The sequence below is a fragment of the Palaemon carinicauda genome, chromosome 28 (genome assembly GCF_036898095.1).
Source record: "Palaemon carinicauda isolate YSFRI2023 chromosome 28, ASM3689809v2, whole genome shotgun sequence".
NCBI lineage: Eukaryota > Metazoa > Arthropoda > Malacostraca > Decapoda > Palaemonidae > Palaemon > Palaemon carinicauda.
Window position 1 is genome coordinate 95436745 of NC_090752.1, and position 25057 is coordinate 95461801.

Sequence of the window (25057 nt, forward strand, 5' to 3'; positions counted from 1 at the left end):
ATTGCCTAACCCGAAACTCAACATACTTTTTTCTGAGTACAAAAATATGTATGTGACTATTCCACATTACTCTCAGTCCACATTGTGGTAACATAATATTCAGCATAGCTAAATATTTACACATAAGTAACACCATAAACATATGGCGAGAAGATATAAAAATATTTAAGCCTCCGATTTCTCAGCAAGTAAGAGACGTAGTTACTGTTTTCTTAGACGTTGTTCTTGACCAGCCCAAGTGCTAGTAAACATTTCTAGGTAAGGGCTTTAGTAGGCAATAGGCGGGGAGCGATAAAGTACCTATAAAACCGGAACACAGGCCTATACCACTTGGCCGAGTACCTATATAGAATTACTGTTATCATGAAAAGGCATTGCTGTTGACCAGCACATAATCACAGACACACACACAAACACACACACACACACATACATATACATATACATATATATATATATATATATATATATATATATATATATATATATATATACTGTATATTACATACATATATATACATACATACGTACATATATATATATATATATATATATATATATATATTATATATATATATATATATATGTATGTATGTATGTATACAACAACAACAACAACAAGTGCTGCCGTTTCTAGTACACTTGCAGGAAAAAGGTATCTAACATGTTCTTAGTCATGTCTGGGGTTTGGCCATTTTCATCACTACGCTGGCCACTGCAAATTGGTGATGGTGAGAGACACAAGACTGAAGGCTCACAGCAACCCATGCTAGTATGGGTGACACTGGCTAGTCCAGCTTTGCTGATCATGGCGATACACAAACCTTTAACCACGTGAAGGTATCCCAACTCAGATTATATTTTAATCATTATATATATATATATATATATATATATATATATATATATATATATATATATATATGAGATAAATTTCTAGCTAAGACTCTCCTTTTTACGAAAGGTTTAGGGTTCGAACCCTTAGCAACTGTGGATTTCTTTATGTGGTAATGCGTTATATACCTGAATATTAGTCATCCACTGAGCAGAGCAGTTAGGAAGAAGAAGAGAAAGCCCTCTCAATCTACCACAAAAATATTAGCAATAACTGGAAAGGGTGACAGCTTCGGTGACACCCACCCTTCTAGGAAAAAGTTTACTCGATCACTCACTCACTCACTCACACACGCACGCGCACACACACTCATATATATATATATATATATATATATATATATATATATATATATATATATATATACATGTGTGTGTTTGCACACGTCTCTTTCTGAGTGGGCATACCTTAGCGTCGTGAAAAGGTTTGCGTATCGCCATGATCAGCGAAGCTGTACTAGTCAGGGCCACCCATACTAGGTTGGTCTGTTGTGAGCGATCAGACGAGAATCTTCCACCAACATTAATCCGCACTGACCAGCGTGGTGATGAAAACTAGCCAAATCCCAGACATTAATTAACATGCCTGAGGCCTTTGTCCTGCAGTGGACTAGAAACAGCTTCCTTTTTTTTCCGTAGGTATGTATGCGCTCCTTTGAGCAAGTATTTGGTAGATATATTACAGTATAATTTATGTAAAATTGAGTAAGCACATACGTTATACAGTATATAGATCAAATTTCATTCTTTTTAAATAAAAGGAAAATATCCCCGTTCTTGCTACAGTAGTGCTTCCATATCACTGCCATTGTGGCATTTGGATGGAAGAGCCAATGGAAATCGCCCCAGTAAATGGAAAATTGAAAGAAGAAAACACTATCTCTCTATATATAACTGAAAATATTCACTGATTCGCAAACACGAAACTTTTGGCTATTATTACAAATATATATATATATATATATATATATATATATATATATATATATATATATATATATATATATATATATATATATTTATATGTATATATATATATATATGATAAATTTTTGCACATTTAAACGTGTTTTTCTTATTTCAAATAAGCCATATATATTAATACATTAAAGTCTGGATTCTCTTAACGACCTCGGGGTCAGAGCCCCAGGCGGTATCACCCAAAGATTATAGTATCAGACCGGCGGGTGATTCCGCCTGGGGCTCTGATCCCGAGGTCGTTAAGAGAACCCAGACTTTAATGTATTAATATATATGGCTTATTTGAAATATATATATATATATATATATATATATATATATATATATATATATATATATATATATATATATATCCACAGTCACAAAAAGGTTTAATATCATATCAAAAGTATGTTGCGAATTAATATCCAGTTTTGAATTCATTAATAACTGATCCTACCCTGGTCAGAATTCGAACCAATGCATTGATTCGAAACAAAACTTTGTTATCACTATTTATATGCTTGTATATATGTACAGTATATACATATATAAGTATGGACACATACACAGATATACAGTATGTGTGTGTGTTGAAATAAATTCAGATGAATACGATTTTAATTAAAATCCACTTCACGAAAAAAACTCATGTTTAATGAGATTATAAACGAAATGAGATATTCCATTAATGTACTTGTAAGCTGGTTTACATAGGATCGCCTTTAACTGTTTAGTTTAAAAAGTCTTCCATTTTATTTAACTTTATTTTCTCTTGGTGAGTCTCGTTTCAGACTCTGTTACTTATTTATTTCATTTTGATATAATGTCGATCTACATTTTGTTTCATATTTTAGATTATTTCACATCTTTGCGAAAATTGAGATTATTTCAAATCTTGCAAAAATTGAGATTATTTCCCATCTCGCCTAAAATTGAGATTATTTTACATCTCGCCTAAAATTGAGATTATTTTACATCTCGCCTAAAATTGGGATCATTTCACATCTCGCCTAAAATTGAGATCATTTCACACCTCGCCTAAAATTGAGATCATTTCACATCTCACCTAAAATTGAGATCATTTTACATCTCGCCTAAAATTGAGATTATTTCACATTTTGCCGAATATTGAGATCATTTCACATCTCGCCTAAAATTGAGATTATTTCACATCTCGCCTAAAATTGAGATTATTTCACATCTCGCCTAAAATTGAGATTATTTCACATCTCACCTAATATTGAGATGATTTCACATCTCGCCTAAAATTGAGATGATTTCACATCTCTCCTAAAATTGAGATCATTTCACATCTCGCCTAAAATTGAGATCATTTCACATCTCGCCTAAAATTGAGATCATTTCACATCTCGCCTAAAATTGAGATCATTTCACATCTCGCCTAAAAATGAGATTATTTCACATCTCGCCTAAAATTGAGATCATTTCGCATCTCGCCTAAAATTGAGATCATTTCACATCTCGCCTAAAATTGAGATAATTTCACATCTCACCTAAAATTGAGATCATTTCACATCTCGCCTAAATTTGAGATCATTTCACATCTCGCCTAAAATTGAGATCATTTCACATCTCGCCTAAAATTGAGATCATTTCACATCTCGCCTAAAATTGAGATCATTTCACATCTCGCCTAAAATTGAGATCATTTCACATCTCGCCTAAAATTGAGATTATTTCACATCTCGCCTAAAATTGAGATCATTTCACATCCCGCCTAAAATTTAGATTATTTTACATCTCGCCTAAAATTGAGATTATTTCACATCTCGCCTAAAATTGAGATCATTCCACATCTCGCCTAAAATTGAGATTATTTCACATCTCGCCTAAAATTGAGATTATTTCACATCTCGCCTAAAATTGAGATTATTTCACATCTCGCCTAAAATTGAGATTATTTCACATCTCGCCTAAAATTGAAATCATTTCACATCTCGCCTAAAACTGAGATTATTTCACATCTCGCCTAAGATTTAGATTATTTCACATCTCGCCTAAAATTGAGATTATTTCATATCTCGCCGAATATTGAGATTATTTCACATCTCGCCTAAAATTTAGATTATTTCACATCTCGCCTAAAATTGAGATTATTTCACATCTCGTCTAAAATTTAGATTATTTCACATCTCGCCTAAAATTTAAATTATTTCACATCTCGCCTAAAATTGAGATTATTTCACATTTTGTCGAATATTGAGATCATTTCACATCTCGACTAAAATTTAGATTTCACATCTCGCCTAATATTGAGATTATTTCACATCTCGCCTAAAATTGAGATTTTTTCACATTTTGCTGAATATTGAGATTATTTCACATCTCGCCTAAGATTTATATTATTTCACCTCTCGCCTAAAATTGAGATTATTTCACATCTCGACTAAAATTGATATTATTTCACATTTTGTCTAAAATTGAGATTATCCACAACACTTAGAACACGACTTTTCCTCGGTGAATAACATAACATTACTAATACAAGGAGGGAGGACGATAAAAGAAATGCATACAAATGACACAAAGATAATCCAGAAATATCGAATCAACATCTTCAAGGAGATAGCAAACATGAGAAATATGAAAATATTTGATATATGGTTTGGAAATAAGATAGAGATAACGCAGTGATAAAAGAGGGTGTGGGGAGAAGACGAAGGAAATGAGGGTAAGGAAGAAAGCAAACCGGAAGATAGGGGAATTGCCATTGAAAAAGAGGAAAGAACATAGGGAAAAAACACAGTAAATTTCCTTAGAAATTAAAAAGATGAAAAGACATAAACTGAGGAAAGAAGCATCCTTCGAAAGAAATACGGGAGAGGTAAAATAAGATGGTGCACTAATTTAAAAAAGAGTAGATAGATAAATCACAGGTATTCTTGAGTGAAAAGGCGAAACTTTAGGGATACAAAGCGAGAATAGATATTTCCTTGGGCTGTGGAAGGAGAGAAGAGGAACAAAATGGCAGGTTAGTAGTACCATTCTGAATCCACGAACGTCACAATAATAGAAAGCCAAATTGAATAAGGACGTTGGGAGGAAAATAAGACATTTGTTGAGAATGCAAATATGCATGCATATACATGTATATATATATATATATATATATATATATATACATACATATATATACATACACACATGTATATATATATATACACACACATATATATATATATGTATATATATATATATATATATATATATATATATATATATATGTATATATATATATATATATATATATATATATATACACACACATATATATATATGTATATATATATATATATATATATATATATATATATATATATATATATATATATATATATATATATAGAAAGCGCAGTGATGAAAATGGCCATATCTCAAACATGACTAAGGACATGCCTGGGGCCTTTGTTCTGCAGTGGACTAGAAACGGCTACATTAGTTATTGTTAACGTTGGCCGTATATATATATATATATATAGAGAGAGAGAGAGAGAGAGAGAGAGAGAGAGAGAGAGAGAGAGAGAGAGAGAGAGAGAGAGAGAGAGAGGAGAGAGAGAGAGAGAGAAAATATGCAAAATGAAAACTGGAAACTTAAATTATATATAAACAGAAGACTTATCTACAAAGCAGTATCAAAATTGAAGTAAACAAACTTGCGAGAATAAACAAAGAGAGGGAAGGGAGTTGTTTATCAACTAAACTAAAACTCCAGATTTAGATAAAAGCCAACAGAAATGTATAAAGCGAATATAATTTCATCCCTTGCGTAATTAAAACATCAAAGGAAGACTGGAAAATTCTAAGCCTTTCAACCTTCTTTAATAACAATATAAATTATGACAACAAAAGGACGAGGTATATTCCATAAGGAAATTATTGAAATTTATATAATAAAGAAAAATCAATATGAATACAGAGGAAATTTCAATACAAACTATTTCTATTTCTTAAAGGGAATGTAAATATCCATTCTGGAAAGTTTATTCATATATATATTCTTTACGCTTGTTTCCTTTCTCTACCATACTGTCCCTTAATACATAGATTGATTGACTTATCAATCAAAGGTAACTTTAGAGGTGATCCACTGCAAAAACTGATTATTGTTGAAAGCTTATGAGAAAGATGAATTCTTGTTTCCAGGATTTATGGGAATTTTGTGTAGTGACAAACAATTAATTTATTTAATAGAGTGAAATATAATGTATATATGTCTACGTGTATACTGAATTAAGTATGCTATATGAGTAAAAGTTTTATTATTTATTTGTTCAAATGATATCTATATACATGTATGTATGTATGTATATTTAGACAAACAAAATATTCAGACAAAGGCTGGGTGCCAATGTAAACTTACGGACAGGTCGATATTATATCCCAGCATAAGGATTTTAGATCATCCTGTCCTATTCTTCGGTTGTGCCTCCCCAGATACAAACATCAACAACACCCTCCCTCCTGGCTCTCATACCTAAATTTTTTATTTCACCATACATACTATCCTTACGTCCGCTATTTGGCAGCGGCTGATGTTCAATGGGAAAAATCTAACTTCCCAAAATTCCGACGATAAGTCACTTGATATTTTCGATAGGGTGAATATATGATTAAATAGGGGACTTGTTCGTCAAGACTACTTACTACCCTAGTCGCTGTGCACTTGAATACCTCTCTATCAACCCAATAAACTGTGATTAAGCCAAGGACTGCATCTGAGCTTCAATTTCGACCTCGTTTGGGACAATATTCCCTCAATAATTCAATGTTCTTTGTTTTTAAAAATTCAGCCATTAGAGATGCCATAGTGTTCTATACAATATATCTTGTGGTAACTTATTGGAAACCTCCTAACTGGCGATCTACCGGACTGGGGTTCGAGTCACGCTTAAGCTCGATAGTTTCTTGAAGTGTTTGCAACCTCGCCATCCTTGTGAGCTAGGATGGGAGGTTTGGGGGATCCCTGTAAGTCTACCTGCCGAGTCATTAGCAACTATTGCCTGACCCTCCCTGGTCCTACCTTGGGTGGAGAGGGGAATTAGGTGCTAATCATAATTATGTATATATGGTCAGTCTCTAGGACACTGTCCTGCTAGTTAGGGCATTATCACTGTCCCTTGCAACTGAGATTCATGAACGCCCTTGAAACCATTCAAAACACTTAATAATATAATGAGTCACTCATTGGATTTAAGAATTAAGGCCATCTGGCCCGGTACTGGGGCCTAGGAGATCATTCAGTGCTAAGATGCAAATGGGGGAATAACCGGCAGTTGTAAAAGGTAAGCAGCCGGACAAAAAGAAGTAAAGAAGGAAGCCAGAACATGTATAGTGGAAAGCTAGAAAGTGGGTTTAGCTAGGGGTCAAAGAGACACTGCAAGGTCCACGACTCGTGACTACAGTACTCATTATTCGTCCCTTATTCAGATAGCTCATCTAGGATTATTTTTTTTAGTTTCATCAAGGAATTCAGGAAATCTCTCTCTCTCTCTCTCTCTCTCTCTCTCTCTCTCTCTCTCTCTCTCTCTCTCTCTCTCTCTCTCTCTCTCTCTCTCTCGTGATTCCAAAGATGTTCTGACTCCCCTGTTCATGATTTGAAATGCATGCCAATATCTGTCTCGCCATTCTTTATTTATTCTTATCCCTTCCTCTCGCTTTATCACTGAAATTGAATCCTCTTTGTTCATTCGTAATTTGATCTTAATCATCTCTCACGATTCTTTCTTATCCATCTTCCAACATACTTGAATCAGTACTGGCAAATAATAGCATAGAATGTTTCCCGTAATTTCATTTAATGTTGCTCTCTAAAAGCTTCATAATCCAATAAGGTGAATTGAAAATAATTGCATTAAATCTGTATAATAATGATTATCATTAACATTATATATATTTTTCGAGATCTGCTGAACTACTAAATATCACTTGAGGTGTTGCAATTCACTTGCTTTATTATTATTATTATTATTATTATTATTATTATTATTATTATTATTATTATTATTACTTGCTAAGCTATAACTCTAGTTAGAAAGGCAGGATGCTGTGAGCCCAGGGGCTCCAACACGGAAAATAGCCCAGTGAGGAAAGTAAAATAAGAAAATGAAATAGTTTAAGAAGAGTAACAACAGTAAAATAAATATCTCCTATATAAACCATAAAAATTTTAACAAAACTGGAGGAATAAAAATAAGACAGAATAGTGTGCTCGAGTGTACCCTCAAGCAAGAGAACTCTAACCCAAGATAGTGGAAGACCATGGTAGAGAGGCTATGGCACTATCCAAGACTAGAGAACAATGGTTTGATTTTGGAGTGTCATTCTCCAAGAAGAGCTGCTTACCATAGTTAAAGAGTCTCTTCTACCCTTACCAAGAGGAAAGTGGCCACTGAACAATTACAGTGCAGTAACCCCTTGAGTGAAGAAGAATTGTTTGGTAATCTGTGTTGTCAGGTGTATAAGGACAGAGGAGAATATGCGAAGAATAGGCCAGACTATTTAGTGTGTGAACTTGTCATTAAACATTTTCACATGTTCCCTTTTGCTTAGGAAGAAACAAGATTTAAATGCAAATATATATAATTCCTTTATCAAAAACTGAACTAGATATTGGATTTGCTTGAACTTACACTCAGCATACTATTCTATCTTATTTCCCTTCCTTTGAAGTTTTTATAGATAACATATGAAAACTTTATTTCAATGTTGTTACTCTTCCTAAAATAGTTTATTTTCATGTTCATTACTTCTCTTGTACAGTAGTTGATTTATTTCCTTTCATCACTGGGCTATTTTCCTTGTTGGAGCCCATGGGCTTATAACATCATACTTTTCCAACTATGGTTGTACTTAGCTAGTAATAATAATAATAATAATAATAATAATAATAATAATAATAATAACTCAAAACCAACCCGATAATAGCCATATAAATATGTCCTGTTGCTAGCAAAGTAACATCATTCTACAGGATAAAGAAGATATAAAAACTATAAGCATCTCAACTATGATGACAAACGGTGTGAAGGGAAGATGGTACGAGTTCATAACATGTAACAGTTTATAGTAAAACGGTCCCATTAAAAGGCCAATTAGAGAAACTTGCTCTCCATATAAACTAAGGTGGTTCAGCTGCTAATCGAATGTCGTCTCCAGACTCCTCGCTTTGAATTATAATTGTTGGAGAAACGATGTAGCGAAGCTTATGTGCAAATGGGAGGGACCTAGCATGGTTCTCTTCTTAGGACTAAAAGTAGAAATTATTGAAACTATTATTTTGACCTGAACTAACGTGATTTAGGCAATGAAATTTATCTATAATCAATTATTTTCTCTAATGTACGAAATGCTTGGAATAAAATCGATATATGTATATACTGTATATATATATACATATATATATATATATATATATATATATATATTATATTTATATCATAATAATAATAACAATAATAATAATCTTGTAACTAACACAAGTGAATTATAACCTTGAACCTCAAGCACCAAATATACATATACATACATACACACACAGACACGCCCACACCCATATATACAGTATATATATATATATATATATATATATATATATATATATATATATATATATATATATATACATATATATATATATATATATCTGCAAATAATATTATTACGCATGTATGTTTAATCCTCTAGAATGACATTTATGTTTCTCACCTTTCAAAATTCTAAGGGATTACCTCTTCCATTATAATTAAATTTTTCATCCATGTCCCAATTCCACGTTCACATTTCCTTTGCCTGTTACGATACTTCACATCTCTCCTTATGCTTAAGTAGTTACTCTTTCCCCTTACGGGTCATTAACCTTTCTCATTAGCAAAGAATATTTTTTTTGTTTACTTAAAAAATCTATTTTTCTTTGATAACTTAACTACAGAACAATAACGTCTTCGACGGTGGATAGGTGATAGGAAGTACAGTGGATACTTTCAGTGGATGATTAATATGCGAAAGAATTTTTGCAAAAAATGATGAATAAATAAAGAATAAGATGCAATTGTTCATTAGAAAATAATTGGTTGTCATTATTCCCTTCTTTCTCTCCCTTTCATATTCATGATGTGAAAAATCAGCAAAAATGCATAACAGCCAAGAGATAAATTATCTCTTGATATTTATCTTAATTTCTCCGTCCTTCAACTCATTATATTATTTCGTTCTTTTCCTACTTTTCTATTCCGTATTCTAAATTGCACATTACCTTTGAGACGGCGCCGAGTAAGGCTGTGAACTCAAAGGCAGGTTGGAAACGACTGAGTTATATTATTGTAGAACATTCTCCTTATATACAAAACCTCAAGGCAACAGGACATAACAAGTTCACAGGACAGACAATATTACAGAGGAAAAACCAGACATGAATTTTCATGTTCGTTTTTGTGCGAGGGAAGAGCGAAGATACAAGCATAATATATACAAAAGGAATTATGTACAATTGTGTGAAACACGGTTGGTACATGGCTTCCCCCCTAAAAATGACATACTGTACATGTTAAATAGGGCGCCCTGATCTAGAGAGGCGAACTGTAGGCGGGTCATCTGGCAGAAGATAAGCAGGTTTTAGACGATCAATGGAGACCTAGTCTTCTTTGCCCCAAATGTTTAGGAGGAATGCTTTCGGACTGAGTCGGATCACAAGGAAAGGGCCCGTGTAACGGGGCGTTAGTGGTGGCTTGCTGGTGTCGTTGCGCAGGAAGACGTGCGTTGCAGAGTGCAAGTCCGTTGGTATGTGATGTTTCGCTGGGGGCTTGTAAGTCTGGCGGCATGGAGTAAATTTTCCCACGACGTGACGTATGCGCTGGAGATTGTCGGAGGAGGTTGTAGAAGGAAAAAATTCGGCAGGGACGACCAACGGATCGCCATACACCATTTCAGCTGCCGAGACGTCGAGGGCGTCTTTAGGAGTGGTCCTTAGTCTAAGGAGGACCCAGGGAAGCTGAGTAAACCAGTTGCAATCCTTGCAGCGGGACATCAAAGCTGCTTTGAGGGTGCGATGAAAACGTTCAACCATTCCATTGGCAGCGGGGTTGTAGGCCGTTGTCTGATGTATGGTGATGCCCAGGAGATTCGCTAATGACGTCCACAATTGAGAGGTGAAGGTGGTTCCCCTGTCAGAAGTAATATGCTCAGGGATACCGAATCTTGAAATCCATCCAGAGAGTAAGGCAGATGTACATGAGGCGGACGTTGCAGTTTCCATGTGAATGGCTTCAGGCCAACGAGTGGAGCGGTCGATGACGGTAAACAGGTAACGATGTCCTTGTGGTGTGGGTAGGGGGCCTACAACGTCGACGTGAATGTGTGCGAAACGACGCTGAGGTTGAGGAAAGGTGCCCACTCCTGAATCCGTGTGTCGATGTACTTTGGAAGTTTGGCAAGAAGTACAGGCGCGGACCCAATCCTTAGCATCCTTAGAAATGCCGTGCCAAATGAACTTTGCCTTCAGCAGCTGTGCAGTAGAACGGCACGAGGGATGTGAAAGGCCGTGGATGAAATCAAACACCTGTCGGCGCATGGGAGCAGGAATCCAAGGTCGCGGTCTACCAGTACTGACGTCACAGAGGAGGGTGGTGTTGGAGTCTTCGAGGGGAAAATCTTCCCAATGGAGGGACGTGCAGGATGTCCTACAAGCTTGATACTCTGGATCCTGTCGTTGGGCTTCAGCCAGGGCATTGTAATCCAATCCCATTTGAACGGCAGCCAACGTGTTTCTTGACAGGGCATCGGCAACGGGATTCATTTTCCCAGGGACGTATTGGAGGGTGCAATTGTATTCAGCCACGGCGGAGAGATGTCGGCGTTGACGGGCGGACCAGGCGTCAGACTGTCGAGTGAAGGCGTGCACCAGAGGCATGTGGTCTGTGCGAATGACAAAGGGCGTACCTTCTAAGAAATGGCGAAAGTGACGGACAGCCAAGTGCACCGCCAGCAATTCTCGATCGAAGGTAGAATAACCCGATTCTGCCTTGGACAGTTTTCTGCTGAAGAAGGCCAATGGGCGGGGCGAGCCTTTGACCACCTGCTCGAGTACTGCACCAATAGCGACGTCGCTGGCATCGGTGGAGAGAAGGAGAGGGGCGTGTGGGATAGGAAAAGTGAGAGCCGCAGCAGTTGATAGGGCCTTCTTTGCATTGCAGAAGGCTGCTTCTTGAAGGGGACCCCACTTCAGGTCCTTTGGCTTGCCCTTGAGGGAGGCGTAGAGGGGAGCAAGAGTGGCGGCAATGGCTGGCAGAAAACAGTGATAATAGTTGATCATGCCAAAGAATTCCTGCAGAGCTTTGACGGTCGAAGGCGCGGGGAAATTCTGAACGGCTGCTACCTTCTCAGGGAGGGGATGGACTCCTTCGGGAGTGATACGGTGCCCTAAGAACGACACTTCGTTGGCGCCAAAGGTACACTTGTCATACCGGACTACAAGGCCGTTTTGTTACAGGCGGTCGAGCACGATGCACAGGTGACGGAGGTGTTCCTCTTTTGAGGAGGAGAACACAAGTATGTCGTCCACATAACATACACAGAAAGGGAGGTCCCCTAAGATGCCATCCATGAGACGTTGAAACGTTGCCCCAGCATTACGAAGGCCAAAACAGGAGTAATTGAAGGTGTATGTGCCAAACGGAGTGGTGATGGCGGTCTTGGGGATGTCTTCTGGGTTCATAGGCACCTGATAATACCCCTTCAGGAGGTCGAGCGTAGAGAAAACCTTCGCTTTGTGCAGGTAGGAGGTTACATCGGCAATGTTTGGGAGGGGATAGTGATCCGGTTCTGTTTGCATGTTCAGGCGCCTGTAATCCCCGCACGGACGGAGGAAGCCGTCTTTCTTCAGAACGATGTGTAAGGGTGACGACCATGGGCTGGAGGCCTTTTGGCAAAGGCCCATTTTTCTCCATTTTGGCGAACGTCTGTTTGGCGGCTGCCAATCGTTCCGGTGCCAGACGTCTGAATTTTGCGAAGACTGAGGGTCCCGTCGTCTTGATATGGTGATAAATACCGTGCTTGGCAGGAACCGTGGGCGTTAGGCGAAGTTCTGGACGGAAAACTTCCGGGTACGATGTGAGGAGGTGGGCGTAGGCATCCGTGGGTGCGCTGATGTGGAGAGCGAGGTTAGAGGGGGCGGGTTGAAGAGGTGTCGACAAGTACGAGTCTGCGTTGACCAATCGTCGGTGGGCGACATCGACCAGAAGGTGGAAATGAGAGAGGAAATCCGCACCGAGGATTGGCATTGTGACGTCAGCAACGAGAAACTTCCAATTGAATTTACCGCTTCCGAACGATAATGTGAGGTTCTCGTAACCGTAGGTGGGTATCGCAGATCCGTTGGCAGCTACCAAGCGGACGTCGGCAGATGTAGACAGACTACGTTGTGCCTTGAAGAGTTTCCTTGGCAAAAGAGAACGACAAGCACCCGTGTCTACCAAAAATCGCACGCCCGTTCCTGCATCCTGTAAAAAGAAAAGATTAGAAACATGGGAGGCCACCGCCACAAGCGATGGCCTACTTACACGTTTTTTGGCCACTGACAATCCTTGGCACATTTCTTCGCGGTTGCCCCGAATCTGAAGTGGTAGTAGCAAAACTGCGGCGGATGGGAGGTAGTAAGTGGCTGTAGAAGTCGTTCATTGGGGCGCGAGCGATTGGTGGGTGGTGGGCGGCTTTGTCGCCGCTTCGGCACGTCACGGGGTAGGCGTGTATGTCCTACGGCGTTCATGTCAGCTTCGGTTGACGTTGAATAGGCATCCTCGTCGTCAGGGGTGGAGGCGTTGATGGAGGTCTTAACGTGGCTGTCCATAAGGGCGTCGGCTTTGGTCATCAAGTCCTTTATGGGTAAACTATCGACATCGGGTATGGCAGCACGTACAGGTTCAGGTAAACGGCGTATCCAAAGGGCACGGAGTAGGTTCACCTCACGAGGAGAGCCGTCTGCGGCAGGTTGAAGGCGAGCGATACTGGTCATTTCCCTGAGGGCAAGCGAAGCCCTTTGGTCCCCCAACGGTTGATGCGAGAGCTGAAAAAGCTTTGCTATACGGGCGGCTGGTGAAGGTATGTTTTGAGGGCGTCATACGCTATTGGGATGTCTCCTTGTTCACAAAGCCAGTCGGATATTTCTGGGAAGGTGTCCTCGGGTATCGCCGCGAGAACATAATCCGCTTTGGTGGTTGAGCGAGTCACGCCCCTGATACAAAAGTGGACTTCAGCGCGTTGAAACCAAGCAAACGCTTCTCTGCTGGCGAACGGTGAAAGTTTCAATGGGGTGGCCGCGGCGCCAACTGCTGTAGTAGAGTCCGTCTCCGTCATAGTACCAACGATGGAGGGGCGAGGGAGGTGGGGGTGGAAGGCAGTGGGAGCGAGTCGACTTCCGGGGTCACCAATGTGACGGCGCCGAGTAAGGCTGTGAACTCAAAGGCAGGTTGGAAACGACTGAGTTATATTATTGTAGAACATTCTCCTTATATACAAAACCTCAAGGCAACAGGACATAACAAGTTCACAAGACAGACAATATTACAGAGGAAAAACCAGACATGAATTTTCATGTTCGTTATAGTGCGAGGGAAGAGCGAAGATACAAGCATAATATATACAAAAGGAATTATGTACAATTGTGTGAAACACGGTTGGTACACCTTCAGTTTTCTTTTCTATTATCGATAAGAAAAATTTAATTTTCCTTCGGTGATTTAAAAATCATAATAATTATATTAAATATAAAGTAAATGTTTATCTCTGTTAATTGTAGCCTACACATAAAAATTTCTCATCATTTGTTTTCGTTGTTTTTACGATATGAAAATGTAAAACACATAAAAGAATATTAAAGAAAAATAAGATAAATAAAGAATAAGTACTCTTGGCTCAAAAATCATTCTCAAAAATCATTCTGATTTTCCATCTTCAAGTCTAAATGAACCGACAAGAACATGACTACATCTCAATACAAATACATCCAATTTCCAAAATGTCTAAAGACAATCTCTCTCTGAAAAGAATGAAAAATATCTCTCAGGAAAATTATCGTTAAGGATATTGTATTATATAAAGATTTTAATTGAAACACCAACATCTCATGAAATGCTTTCATCTTTTACCCCTTAGAGTAATTGAACTGCAATTATCTAAACTCTGCGAATAGTTGTATGAAATAGCTAAGATTTTCTTGATTTTATGTAAAGACAATGCAAGGTTGAAATAATATTTCTTCAAAAATACATAAAATAACTACATAATTGAAGAGGCACTGAACAATTTCATCAGTAATCCGTTCAAATATTCCACAGAAAAGGGGATATATGCTTATTGCTAATTGTTTTGCTCTGTTGTAGCAAAACAATGAAAATTTAGCTTACAGATTTGGGAAAAAAAAAACGTCATCCCGTTCAAAAAATGCTACGCCAGCTAATTTAAACTTTCATAATACAATTGCCCTAGGAAATAGATATTTTCAACAACAGTTAGCTATCAGAGAGGCTCGAACATCTTCCTTTTCTTTTTACCCTCAAACTGTCCTAAGCTAAGCACTCACATGAATGTGCATAAACAGACACATACATTCATACATACACACACGTGTGTGTGTATATATATATATATATATATATATATATATATATATATATATATATATATATATATATATATATATATATGTGTGTGTGTGTGTGTGTGTGTGTGTACAAACTCACATTATGAGTTACTCAAGATGTTTATCTCTTAGTTCATAGTAAAATAATGGTGATAGCTAGAACTACGCCTTCCTCCATTCTGACCGAGAATCACTACAGTCAACATAAGACTAGCATCTCTATTTCACTGCATAGATAAATGGACACACTGGATTGTAAGAGTACAGCATATTGCTACTTCCCACAGGGGAGGTATAATATACGTAGATATAGTAATATGGTACTAGTGATAGAATTGCGGAAGTAATTATCAAATTAAATAGGAAGTATAAACAGAAAATCATTTAAACGTCTACACTAACAACATCCCATGCAGAGGAAGAAATTGAAACTTTTTATGAAGATTTAAAGATATCTAAGAAAATATAAGACTCAACTTACATATGATAAGGAAGAGATTGAAAATGGGGTGAAAATCCAAAGAAAATAAAATGAGCACGAATATTCAAAACAAACAAAAAGGAAAACCCGACAAAATAAGAAAGAAAGAAAGAAAAAAAAAAGAACAGGTTGCCAAAGCTTCAAATCATTGTAGTTCAAAATTTGCCATTATTTTCCATCCAGTTCACTTTTGCATACAACATTACCTATCCCGAAATTGTGGCACTTCCAATAAGCCACCTCTTCTCCCCGACAACCTCAGCAAGCATAAACAATGTAACATCACTAGAAGACCTTCCAGGACCCTAAATGAAGTCGGTGACAATTTGCTAGTGGAAAGTCAAGCTCGTGTTCATAGCTTATGCGGGGTTCAGAGAGAGAGAGAGAGAGAGAGAGAGAGAGAGAGAGAGAAATACTCTTGCCATTAAGTGTTAATTACTAATCATTTGTAAGACAACAGTAAAGTCTTAATCCACATGCTTATAAAAAATCCAATATTGAAAGGAATATAAAAATATTTAATCCATAACAATTTTAGTAATTAAAGATGATTCGAAAATTTTAAGCAATATAGGTTTTGCCTTTCCTACAATATTGTTGTTTTTTTTATTCTATATCAATAACTGTTGTATTTAAGACCACTTAAGAAATAGTGTAATCATCTCTACAAAGACATAAATCATGAAACTCAGAGAGAGAGAGAGAGAGAGAGAGAGAGAGAGAGAGAGAGAGAGAGAGAGAGAGAGAGAGAGTACCTGACATGACCTAACTTTCTTTCCATCCACACAACTTTGCACCGCTGCAAAAAACCTCTTTATATAACACTAATTCAATTACCAGCCTCATCAAAGTTGCTGGCCGTCCACCTCCCTCCAGACAAATGAGCTTTAATTGCCACAGAAGTTGGACTCAGCTGCGTATGACTGCTTCATTCCATTTAGGAAAGAAACAGGAAGAGTGCAACAATAAAGGTGGCCGGAAAATATTGGCAATTTTCTCTAACCTCAAACAGCTGCCTTTGTCAGATTCAGCTAATTTACCTATTCTAATTCAATGGCGCTTTATGTTGCAATACCAGTTTGTGAGGTTTCAAGCTGATGGTGAGGCCATGGAAACTTCCTTTAGCACCACAAATATAATAAGTAAACATCTTATGTTACCGAAATTCCATGAAAAATGGTACAACTGATCAGGTGTGGATATCTGAAATGTGATTGAGTTAATTTTTCTAAATAAAATGGAAAGAGCCTAGATAGAGCGAAGCCATTTTCCACCACCGTCTCTCTCTCTCTCTCTCTCTCTCTCTCTCTCTCTCTCTCTCTCTCTCTCTCTCTCTCTCTCTCTCTCTCCGAAAGACAAATTTACTTCTCTATTAGCGTTATTTGGTCGGAGGTAATGATAGGAAAAGCTTAGAGGATTTGGTGATGGATGAGAATAAAGACGGATTGATTGATTGATTGATTATGATTTATCTGGCATCCTGAAAAGAACAAAACATGGAAATGACACCGTTAGCAAAAACAGAGATGTAGTCCTTCCTCAAAAAACATGATGTGACTAGTATTCGTAAGGTCTCTTCTTTCTGACCCAAGACATCCTATTTCATTCCTTCGAGGAAGCAAAATGAGGATCAGGGGATCGACCCTGAGGACACATGTGACCTGGGGGGGGGGGGGCATTCAAGGTTTTAACGCCATAATTAACGCAGCCGAAAGTGTCACTTAACGATGCAAAATTCCACTGACGGAAATTGGACTTCCAAGAGATCTAAGAAAGGTAATTGCGCTGAAGAGAGAGAGAGAGAGAGAGAGAGAGAGAGAGAGAGAGAGAGAGAGAGAGAGAGAGAGGGGGGGGGGGAATCTAGATGATTTTGATTATTGCTGAATTTTCTTTCATATGATAGAACAGACAATTAATGGAAAATGTTGTGATATTAAGAACATATATCAGTCAGTTGGTAGTAAAGTTTTGGGACACTCAGTAACAAGGAGAAAGCCATGGATATAAAAGGATACCTAGGAAATTATATAAAGGAGACAAGACAGAAATTGATTGTTAAAAGTTTTCGAGGATGTAATGAAAATTACAAGATAGAGCATGCTAAGCATTCCAGGATTGATAGTGGGGTCAAAAGAAAAGCCAGTGATGACTGGAGAGAATATTTAGACAGTAATGCAGATGAGACTGACAAAGCTATGAATTCAGGAAGTGGATATGGTGTAAGAATTGCTCATAGAATTATTAATGAAATCTCGACTGGGGCAAAGAAGAGGCATATCCCCATCAAAAAGAGAGATGGTTCTGTTATAGCAACAGAAAATGAAGAAAGACAACATTGGATGAAACACTTTAATGAGGTGAATAGGAGATATGAAGGAAGTCATTTGACTGATATACCTGAAACTGATGAAGACATTGATGTGCCCATGAATGAATTCAATGTGTTTGAAGTCGAAGCTATCCTAAAAAAAGAGTTGGAAAGCCCCGGGATACGATGGAATAACTGCCAGACTACTTACAAGATTATTTTGTAGAATGTGGCACGAAGAGGCAAGCAAAACCTGATGAATGGGAATTAGGAGTGTTGGTGAAAAAAAAAAAAACCTGACAGATTGCAATAATTACAGAAGTATAACACTTACGTCAGTTATGAAAATATATAATATGCTTATTCAAAACAGACTGATGAGAAAGATTGATGAAAAGCTGAGAGATGAACAGGCAGGATTTGGAAAAGGTAGATAGAAGTTGCACTGACCAAATTTTCATTTTGAGACATGTTGTGCAGCAATACGTAGAATATAAAAATCTCCTTTTGATGGCATTTGTGGACTATGAAAAAGCCTTTGATAGTGTGCATTTGCCAATTTTGTGGAGAGTCCTGCGTTATTATGGAATTCCTCTTAAGTCTGCTCATAAGCATAGCAAGTGCAAAATTAATGTTAATGAAGTCTTATCAAATGAATTTCCAGTGACCAGTGGAGTACTCTAAGGGAATGTGTTGTCACATATGCTGTTTATCTTCCTCGTGGATTTTGTAATGCGTAGAACAGTTACAGATGGTGGAGAAGGATTGAACTGGATTGGTGATAGGAATTTAGCAGACCTAGAGTATACTGATGATGTTGTCCTTGTTAGCATAACACCACAGGATTTGCAATTCTTGCTTATCAGAATGCATGGAATATCACACGAGCTTGGGCTGAAGATATATAGAAGAAAGACAGAGATGATGAGAACGGGTATGTAATTGAAGATGAAATTTCATTGGAAGGAGAAAGGATTAATGAGGTACAATCATTTAAGTATTTAGGAACTATGATCTCCAATACAGGGTCTTTACAATTAGAGTTTAGTGAAAGATGGAAAAAAACAAATCAGACAATGGCTAGGTTAAGTAAAATTTGGAAATCAAATCGCCTAAAATTACATATAAAAATCAAACTATATATCAGTTTAGTGACATCGGTGTTACTCTATGGACATGAGACATGGTATGACAATGAAACAATCTCCAATGGATTTTGTATATTTGAGAGCAAAGCCCTCAGAAGGATATTGGGAGTTAAATGGCAGGATATGATTTGAAATGAAACTGTAAGAGAGATTACTCCAGTACCATATGTGGATGAGATCATGATGATGGGTAGATGGATATGGTTTGGGCATGCTCTTCGCACTCCCAAAGAGAGATTAGTTCATCAAACGTTCAGCTGGGCTCCACAAGACACTAGAAGAATTGTAAGACCTAGGCCTACATAGCTGAGGACTATAAAGCGTGAAGTAGATGATGATGAATGGAGAAGTAATGAATTAAATGCTCAAGATAGAGATAGCTGGTGAAATTTAACAAAGACCCTTTGCGTCAATAGGCGTAGGAGATGATATATAAAGATATTTGCATATAGAGTTTTTGCTTTCACGGCCCGGATTTTTATATGCATAGTTCAACTACTCTTTCTTTCCTTTACCAGACAAGCTTTGGAATTTTCTTTCAACTTTTCTTTCTGATTCTTACAAGTCTTTTTCCTTTATGATTCAATTTTATTGATTTCTTAATAGTCTCTCAAGTCCCCTCCCTTATCATAGTTTCTTCGGGCCTGGTCTAGTAAAGGGCACCATGTTGCCCCTTCACTAACCACTTCCCACTTCGACTGGTATACTCTGATGGTAGAAGCTCTCCTAGCTCTCGCAATCGCACTGGCTGCCTCCTTCGAAAAGCCTCGAGCTCTTGAGAGTCTTTCGATAGTCTGAAGGCAGTCAGACGAAGCGCGGGGAGGCTTTGATGAACATTCTTTACGTGGGGCTGACGTAAGAGATCTACCCTTAGAGGAAGACTTCTTGGAATGTCTACCACCCATTGAAGTACCTCGGTGAACCACTCTCTCGCGGGCCAGAGGGGAGCAACCAACGTCAACCTTGTCCCTTCGTGAGAGGCGAACTTCTGCAGTACCTTGTTGACTATCTTGAATGGTGGGAATGCATATAAGTCCAGGTGAGACCAGTCCAGTAGAAACGCGTCTATGTGGATCGCCTCTGGATCTGGGACTGGTGAGCAATAGATCGGTAACCTTTTGGTCAACGAGGTGGCAAAGAGGTCTATGGTGGGTTGACCCCAAGTCGCCCAAAGACTCTTGCACACGTCCTTGTGGAGGGTCCATTCCGTGGGTATCACCTGACCCCTCCGACTGAGACAGTCTGCCAAGACGTTCAAGTCCCCCTGGATGAATCTCGTCAACAGGGAGATGCCTCGATTTTTTTACCATATGAGAAGGTCCCTTGCGATCACGTACAGCGTGTGGGAGTGAGTGCCTCCTTGCTTGGAGATGTACGCCAAAGCTGTGGTGTTGTCTGAGTTGACCTCTACCACTTTGTTTCGAAGAATGCTTTCGAATTTCATCAAGGCCAAGTGGACTGCTAATAGCTCCTTGCCGTTGATGTGCATGCTCTTCTGAACTGAGGTCCACAGACCCGAGCATTCCTGACCGTCCAGGGTCGCACCCCAACCCAAATCCGACGCGTCTGAGAACAACACGTGGTTTGGGTTCTTGACTGCTAGGGACAGTCCCTCTCTCAGACTGATATTGCTGTCCCACCAGTTCAGGCATGCTTTTACTGGTTCGGAGACTGGGATTGATACCGTCTCTAAAGTCTTGCCCTTGTTCCAGTGAGAGGCTAGATGGAACTGGAGAGGCCGAAGGTGTAGTCTCCCTAGCGAGACAAACTGCTCCAGGGATGAGAGAGTCCCTACGAGACTCATCCAACTCCTGACCGAACAACGTTCTCTTTTCAGCATTAGTTGGACTTTGAGCAGGGCTTGTTCTATTCGGGTGGCAGACGGAAAAGCCCGAAAAACTGGACTGCGAATCTCCATCCCCAAATATAGAATAGTCTGGGATGGGATCAGTTGGGACTTTTCTAAGTTGACCAAAAGTCCCAACTCCTTGGCCAGACCCAACGTCCAATGTAGATCCTGCAGACAGCGATGACTGGACGATGCTCTGAGAAGCCAGTCGTCCAAGTACAGGGAGGCTCGGATTCCCGATAGATGAAGGAATTTTGCCACATTCCTCATGAGCCTCGTAAACACGAGAGGAGCAGGACTGAGGCCAAAGCACAGGGCTCGAAACTGGTACACCACATTCCTGTAAACAAACCTCAGAAACGGTATAGGAATGTGGAAGTACGCATCTCGTAGGTCGAGAGAGACCATCCAGTCTCCCTCTCTGACCGCTGCTAAGACGGACTTCATGGTCTCCATCGTGAATTTTGTTTTCGTAACAAAAACGTTGAGCGCACTGACGTCTAGCACCGGCCTCCAACCTCCTGTATGCTTTGGGACTAGGAAGAGACGGTTGTAAAACCCCGGTGATTGAAGGTCCGAGACTTTCACCACCGCTCCCTTCTCTAGCAACAGAGACACTTCTTGATTTAGGGCTTGTCTCTTTGACTCCTCTCGGTACCTGGGAGAGAGGTCTATGGGAGTTGTTACTAGAGGAGGTTTGCGTACAAACGGTATTTTGTACCCCTCTTTGAGCAACAGAACAGACTCTTGGTCTGCACCCCTCTTCTCCCAGGCCTGCCAGAAGCTGTTCAATCTGGCACCTACCGCTGTCTGAGGCTGTGGGCAGTCAGACTCTGCCACGGGAGGACTTGGCTCCTCTCTTCGTACCTCTCTTTCCCTCGGCACGAGAGCTTCCCCTGCTGGGAGCTCTGCCACGAAAGGGCGGGATAAATCTAGACGCAGGAGTCTCGATCCTGGGTCTCACAGCAAAGGATGAAGAAGGAGCCCCTTTGCGAGCAGAGGACGCCATCAGGTCATGTGTGTCCTTCTGCACAAGCGAAGCAGCTATATCCTTAACCAGCTGTTGTGGAAACAAGGCCGCTGATAAGGGAACAAAGAGCAGTTCCGATCTCTGACAGGGAGTAACTCCTGCTGAAAGGAAAGAGCAAAGAGTTTCTCTCTTCTTCAAGACTCCCGACGTAAAGGTGGAGGCGAGCTCATTGGAGCCATCGCGGATGGCTTTGTCCATACAGGACATGATAAGTAAGGATACATCTAGGTCGGCAGACGAGATCTTCCTACTTAATGCTCCTAATGACCAATCAAGAAAGTTAAAAACTTCAAAGGCCCTGTATACGCCTTTAAGCAGATGGTCAAGGTCCGAGGAGGACCAACAAATCTTCGAGCGTCTCATGGCCAGGCGACGGGGAGAGTCTACGAGGCTTGAGAAGTCACCCTGGGCAGAGGCAGGGACTCCCAAGCCGAGAACTTCTCCCGTGTCATACCAGACGCTCGATCTAGAAGCAAGCTTAGAAGGTGGGAAGGCAAAGGCCGTCTTCCCCAAACTCCTCCTGGTATCCAACCAGTCGCCTAGAAGACGTAAAGCCCTCTTAGAAGAGCGAGAAAGCACTAGCTTAGTAAAGGTAGGCTTGGTAGCAGCTAAGCCTAGAGCAAACTCAGACGGAGGCGAACGAGGAGCAACAGCAACAAAGTGATCTGGAAAAAGATCCTTGAAAATCATCATGATCTTCTTAAAATCCATCGAAGGAGGAACAGCCTTAGGTTCATCTACATCTGAAGGATTATCATCAGGATGAGGATCAGCAACGTCCTCATCTGAAGGAGCCTCGTCCGACAACTGATGAGTCTCAAGCAAGGGAGAGACCTGCCTTGGTGGCAATGCTTGACAAGCAGAGTCCACACGCACAGGAGCATCAGTAGCAGTCCAGGACGCTACGTCATGTAACTGCTTAACGGACTGACTAGCAACAACAACAGGAGCGGGAGGACGCTCGACGTCAACTCGAGACTGCCTTGACTGACTAGACTGAGCAGTCAAAACAACTCTTGACTGCGGAGCTTGACGCTCAACGTCAAAACAAGTCAACTTCGCTGGTTGGCGAACGTCCTGAACGTCAACACGAGCATGCGGCAGCGGCTGAACGTCCACAAGCGGCTGAAAGTCAACACGGGACTGCATCGAGTGAGGCTCTACGACACGTGACTGACGTGACTTTGTAACGTCAACGTCAACAGGACGAGCAAAGGCTCGTTTGGGCGGCTGACGGCCAGGATCTCGATCAGCTAAGCAGCGAGGATCATCGTGAACCTGCTCAGCAGTATAGTCCTCCATAAGAGAGGCAAGCTTATTCTGCATATCTTGCAGTACAACCCATTTAGGATCAACGGGAATGGGTGCGGTTCGAGACGAGGGTAACGTCTGTGACTGCAAAACATTGCCTACGCTAAGACTCTCGGAGCCTGTGTTACGCTTCTGTTTAGGCGGAGAGCAGTCTTCCGATGACTGCACAGGGTCAGAGCTGTCCCAATGGCTACAACCAGGACGCTGGACCTGTCCTGAAGGGACTGACTTTCGCTTTAAGGGTCTCGAAACCTTGCTCCACGGTTTCTTACACGAGAAGTCTTCGGATGACGAGGAGAAAATCGCCTCGCTCGTCTTATGGTAGGGGCGGTCTTGACGAGACACGCCTGAAACCATAGAGGGAACGTCTGTTCGTTGGTTAAAGCCTCTCGAACCCATAAATCCTACGACATTACTTCTCCCTGGGGCATGGGAGCTTGCAAGAGGTCTCGGACTAGGCGAACGACAGGCACGAACAGACGAACCCTCGGTCGCAACACTGATAACACTTTGCGCACTAATCACTTTCTCCCCACGATTTTCTAATGTGGCACTCTGACACTTTAACTCTTTTACATCCGCCATGAGTTGATTACGGTCCGTAGCTAACGATTCAACTCTCTCGCCCAAAGCTTGAATGGCACGTAACATATCCCGTATTGATGGTTCATGAGTGCTAGTAGAGGGTTAGGGCACAACTACTACTGGGGAAGGATTAGGTTCAGGGGCATGGGAGGAGGAAAATTCTAACGATCTAGAGGAACTTCTCCTCACCCTATCTCTCTCTAGCTTACGAGAATACTTATCAAACTCTAGCCAGTCGAATTCCGAAAGTACCACGCACTCATCACACCGATCTCCTAATTGACAGGTTTTACCCCGACAATTAGAACACACAGTATGTGGGTCGAGAGAGGCCTTTGGAAGACGTTTGTTACAATCCCTAGCATTACATTTACGAAATTTAGGAATTGGAGAAGGGTCAGCCATTTTGAAAAGTCAAAGAAAGTCCAAAAACAATCCAAAGTCATCAACAATTAAATCTATCCAAAAAAAGAGTTCAAGAGTTTAAATTGAAGATAAAACACCTGCACTGCGAAAGCTCAAACCAAAAAGAAGTACTTCACCAAGACTGTTGAAAAACTCCAGGTTAACAGCGAGTAATGGAATCAACTTGTCGATCAGACCGACAGAGAAGAACTGAAGCTGTTTACATGTATATGCGGTATCTGGCCGATAGTTGGCGCTGGTGGGCACACCCGCAACCTTCATAGCGATCGCTCGCGAGTTTTTGTGTTTTTCTGTCGAGCCGCCGGAGACGTCAGCTATTATATATTCACCGGCTAAGTTAAATATTTAAAAATATATATATATATATATATATATATAAATATATATATATATATATATATATATATATAT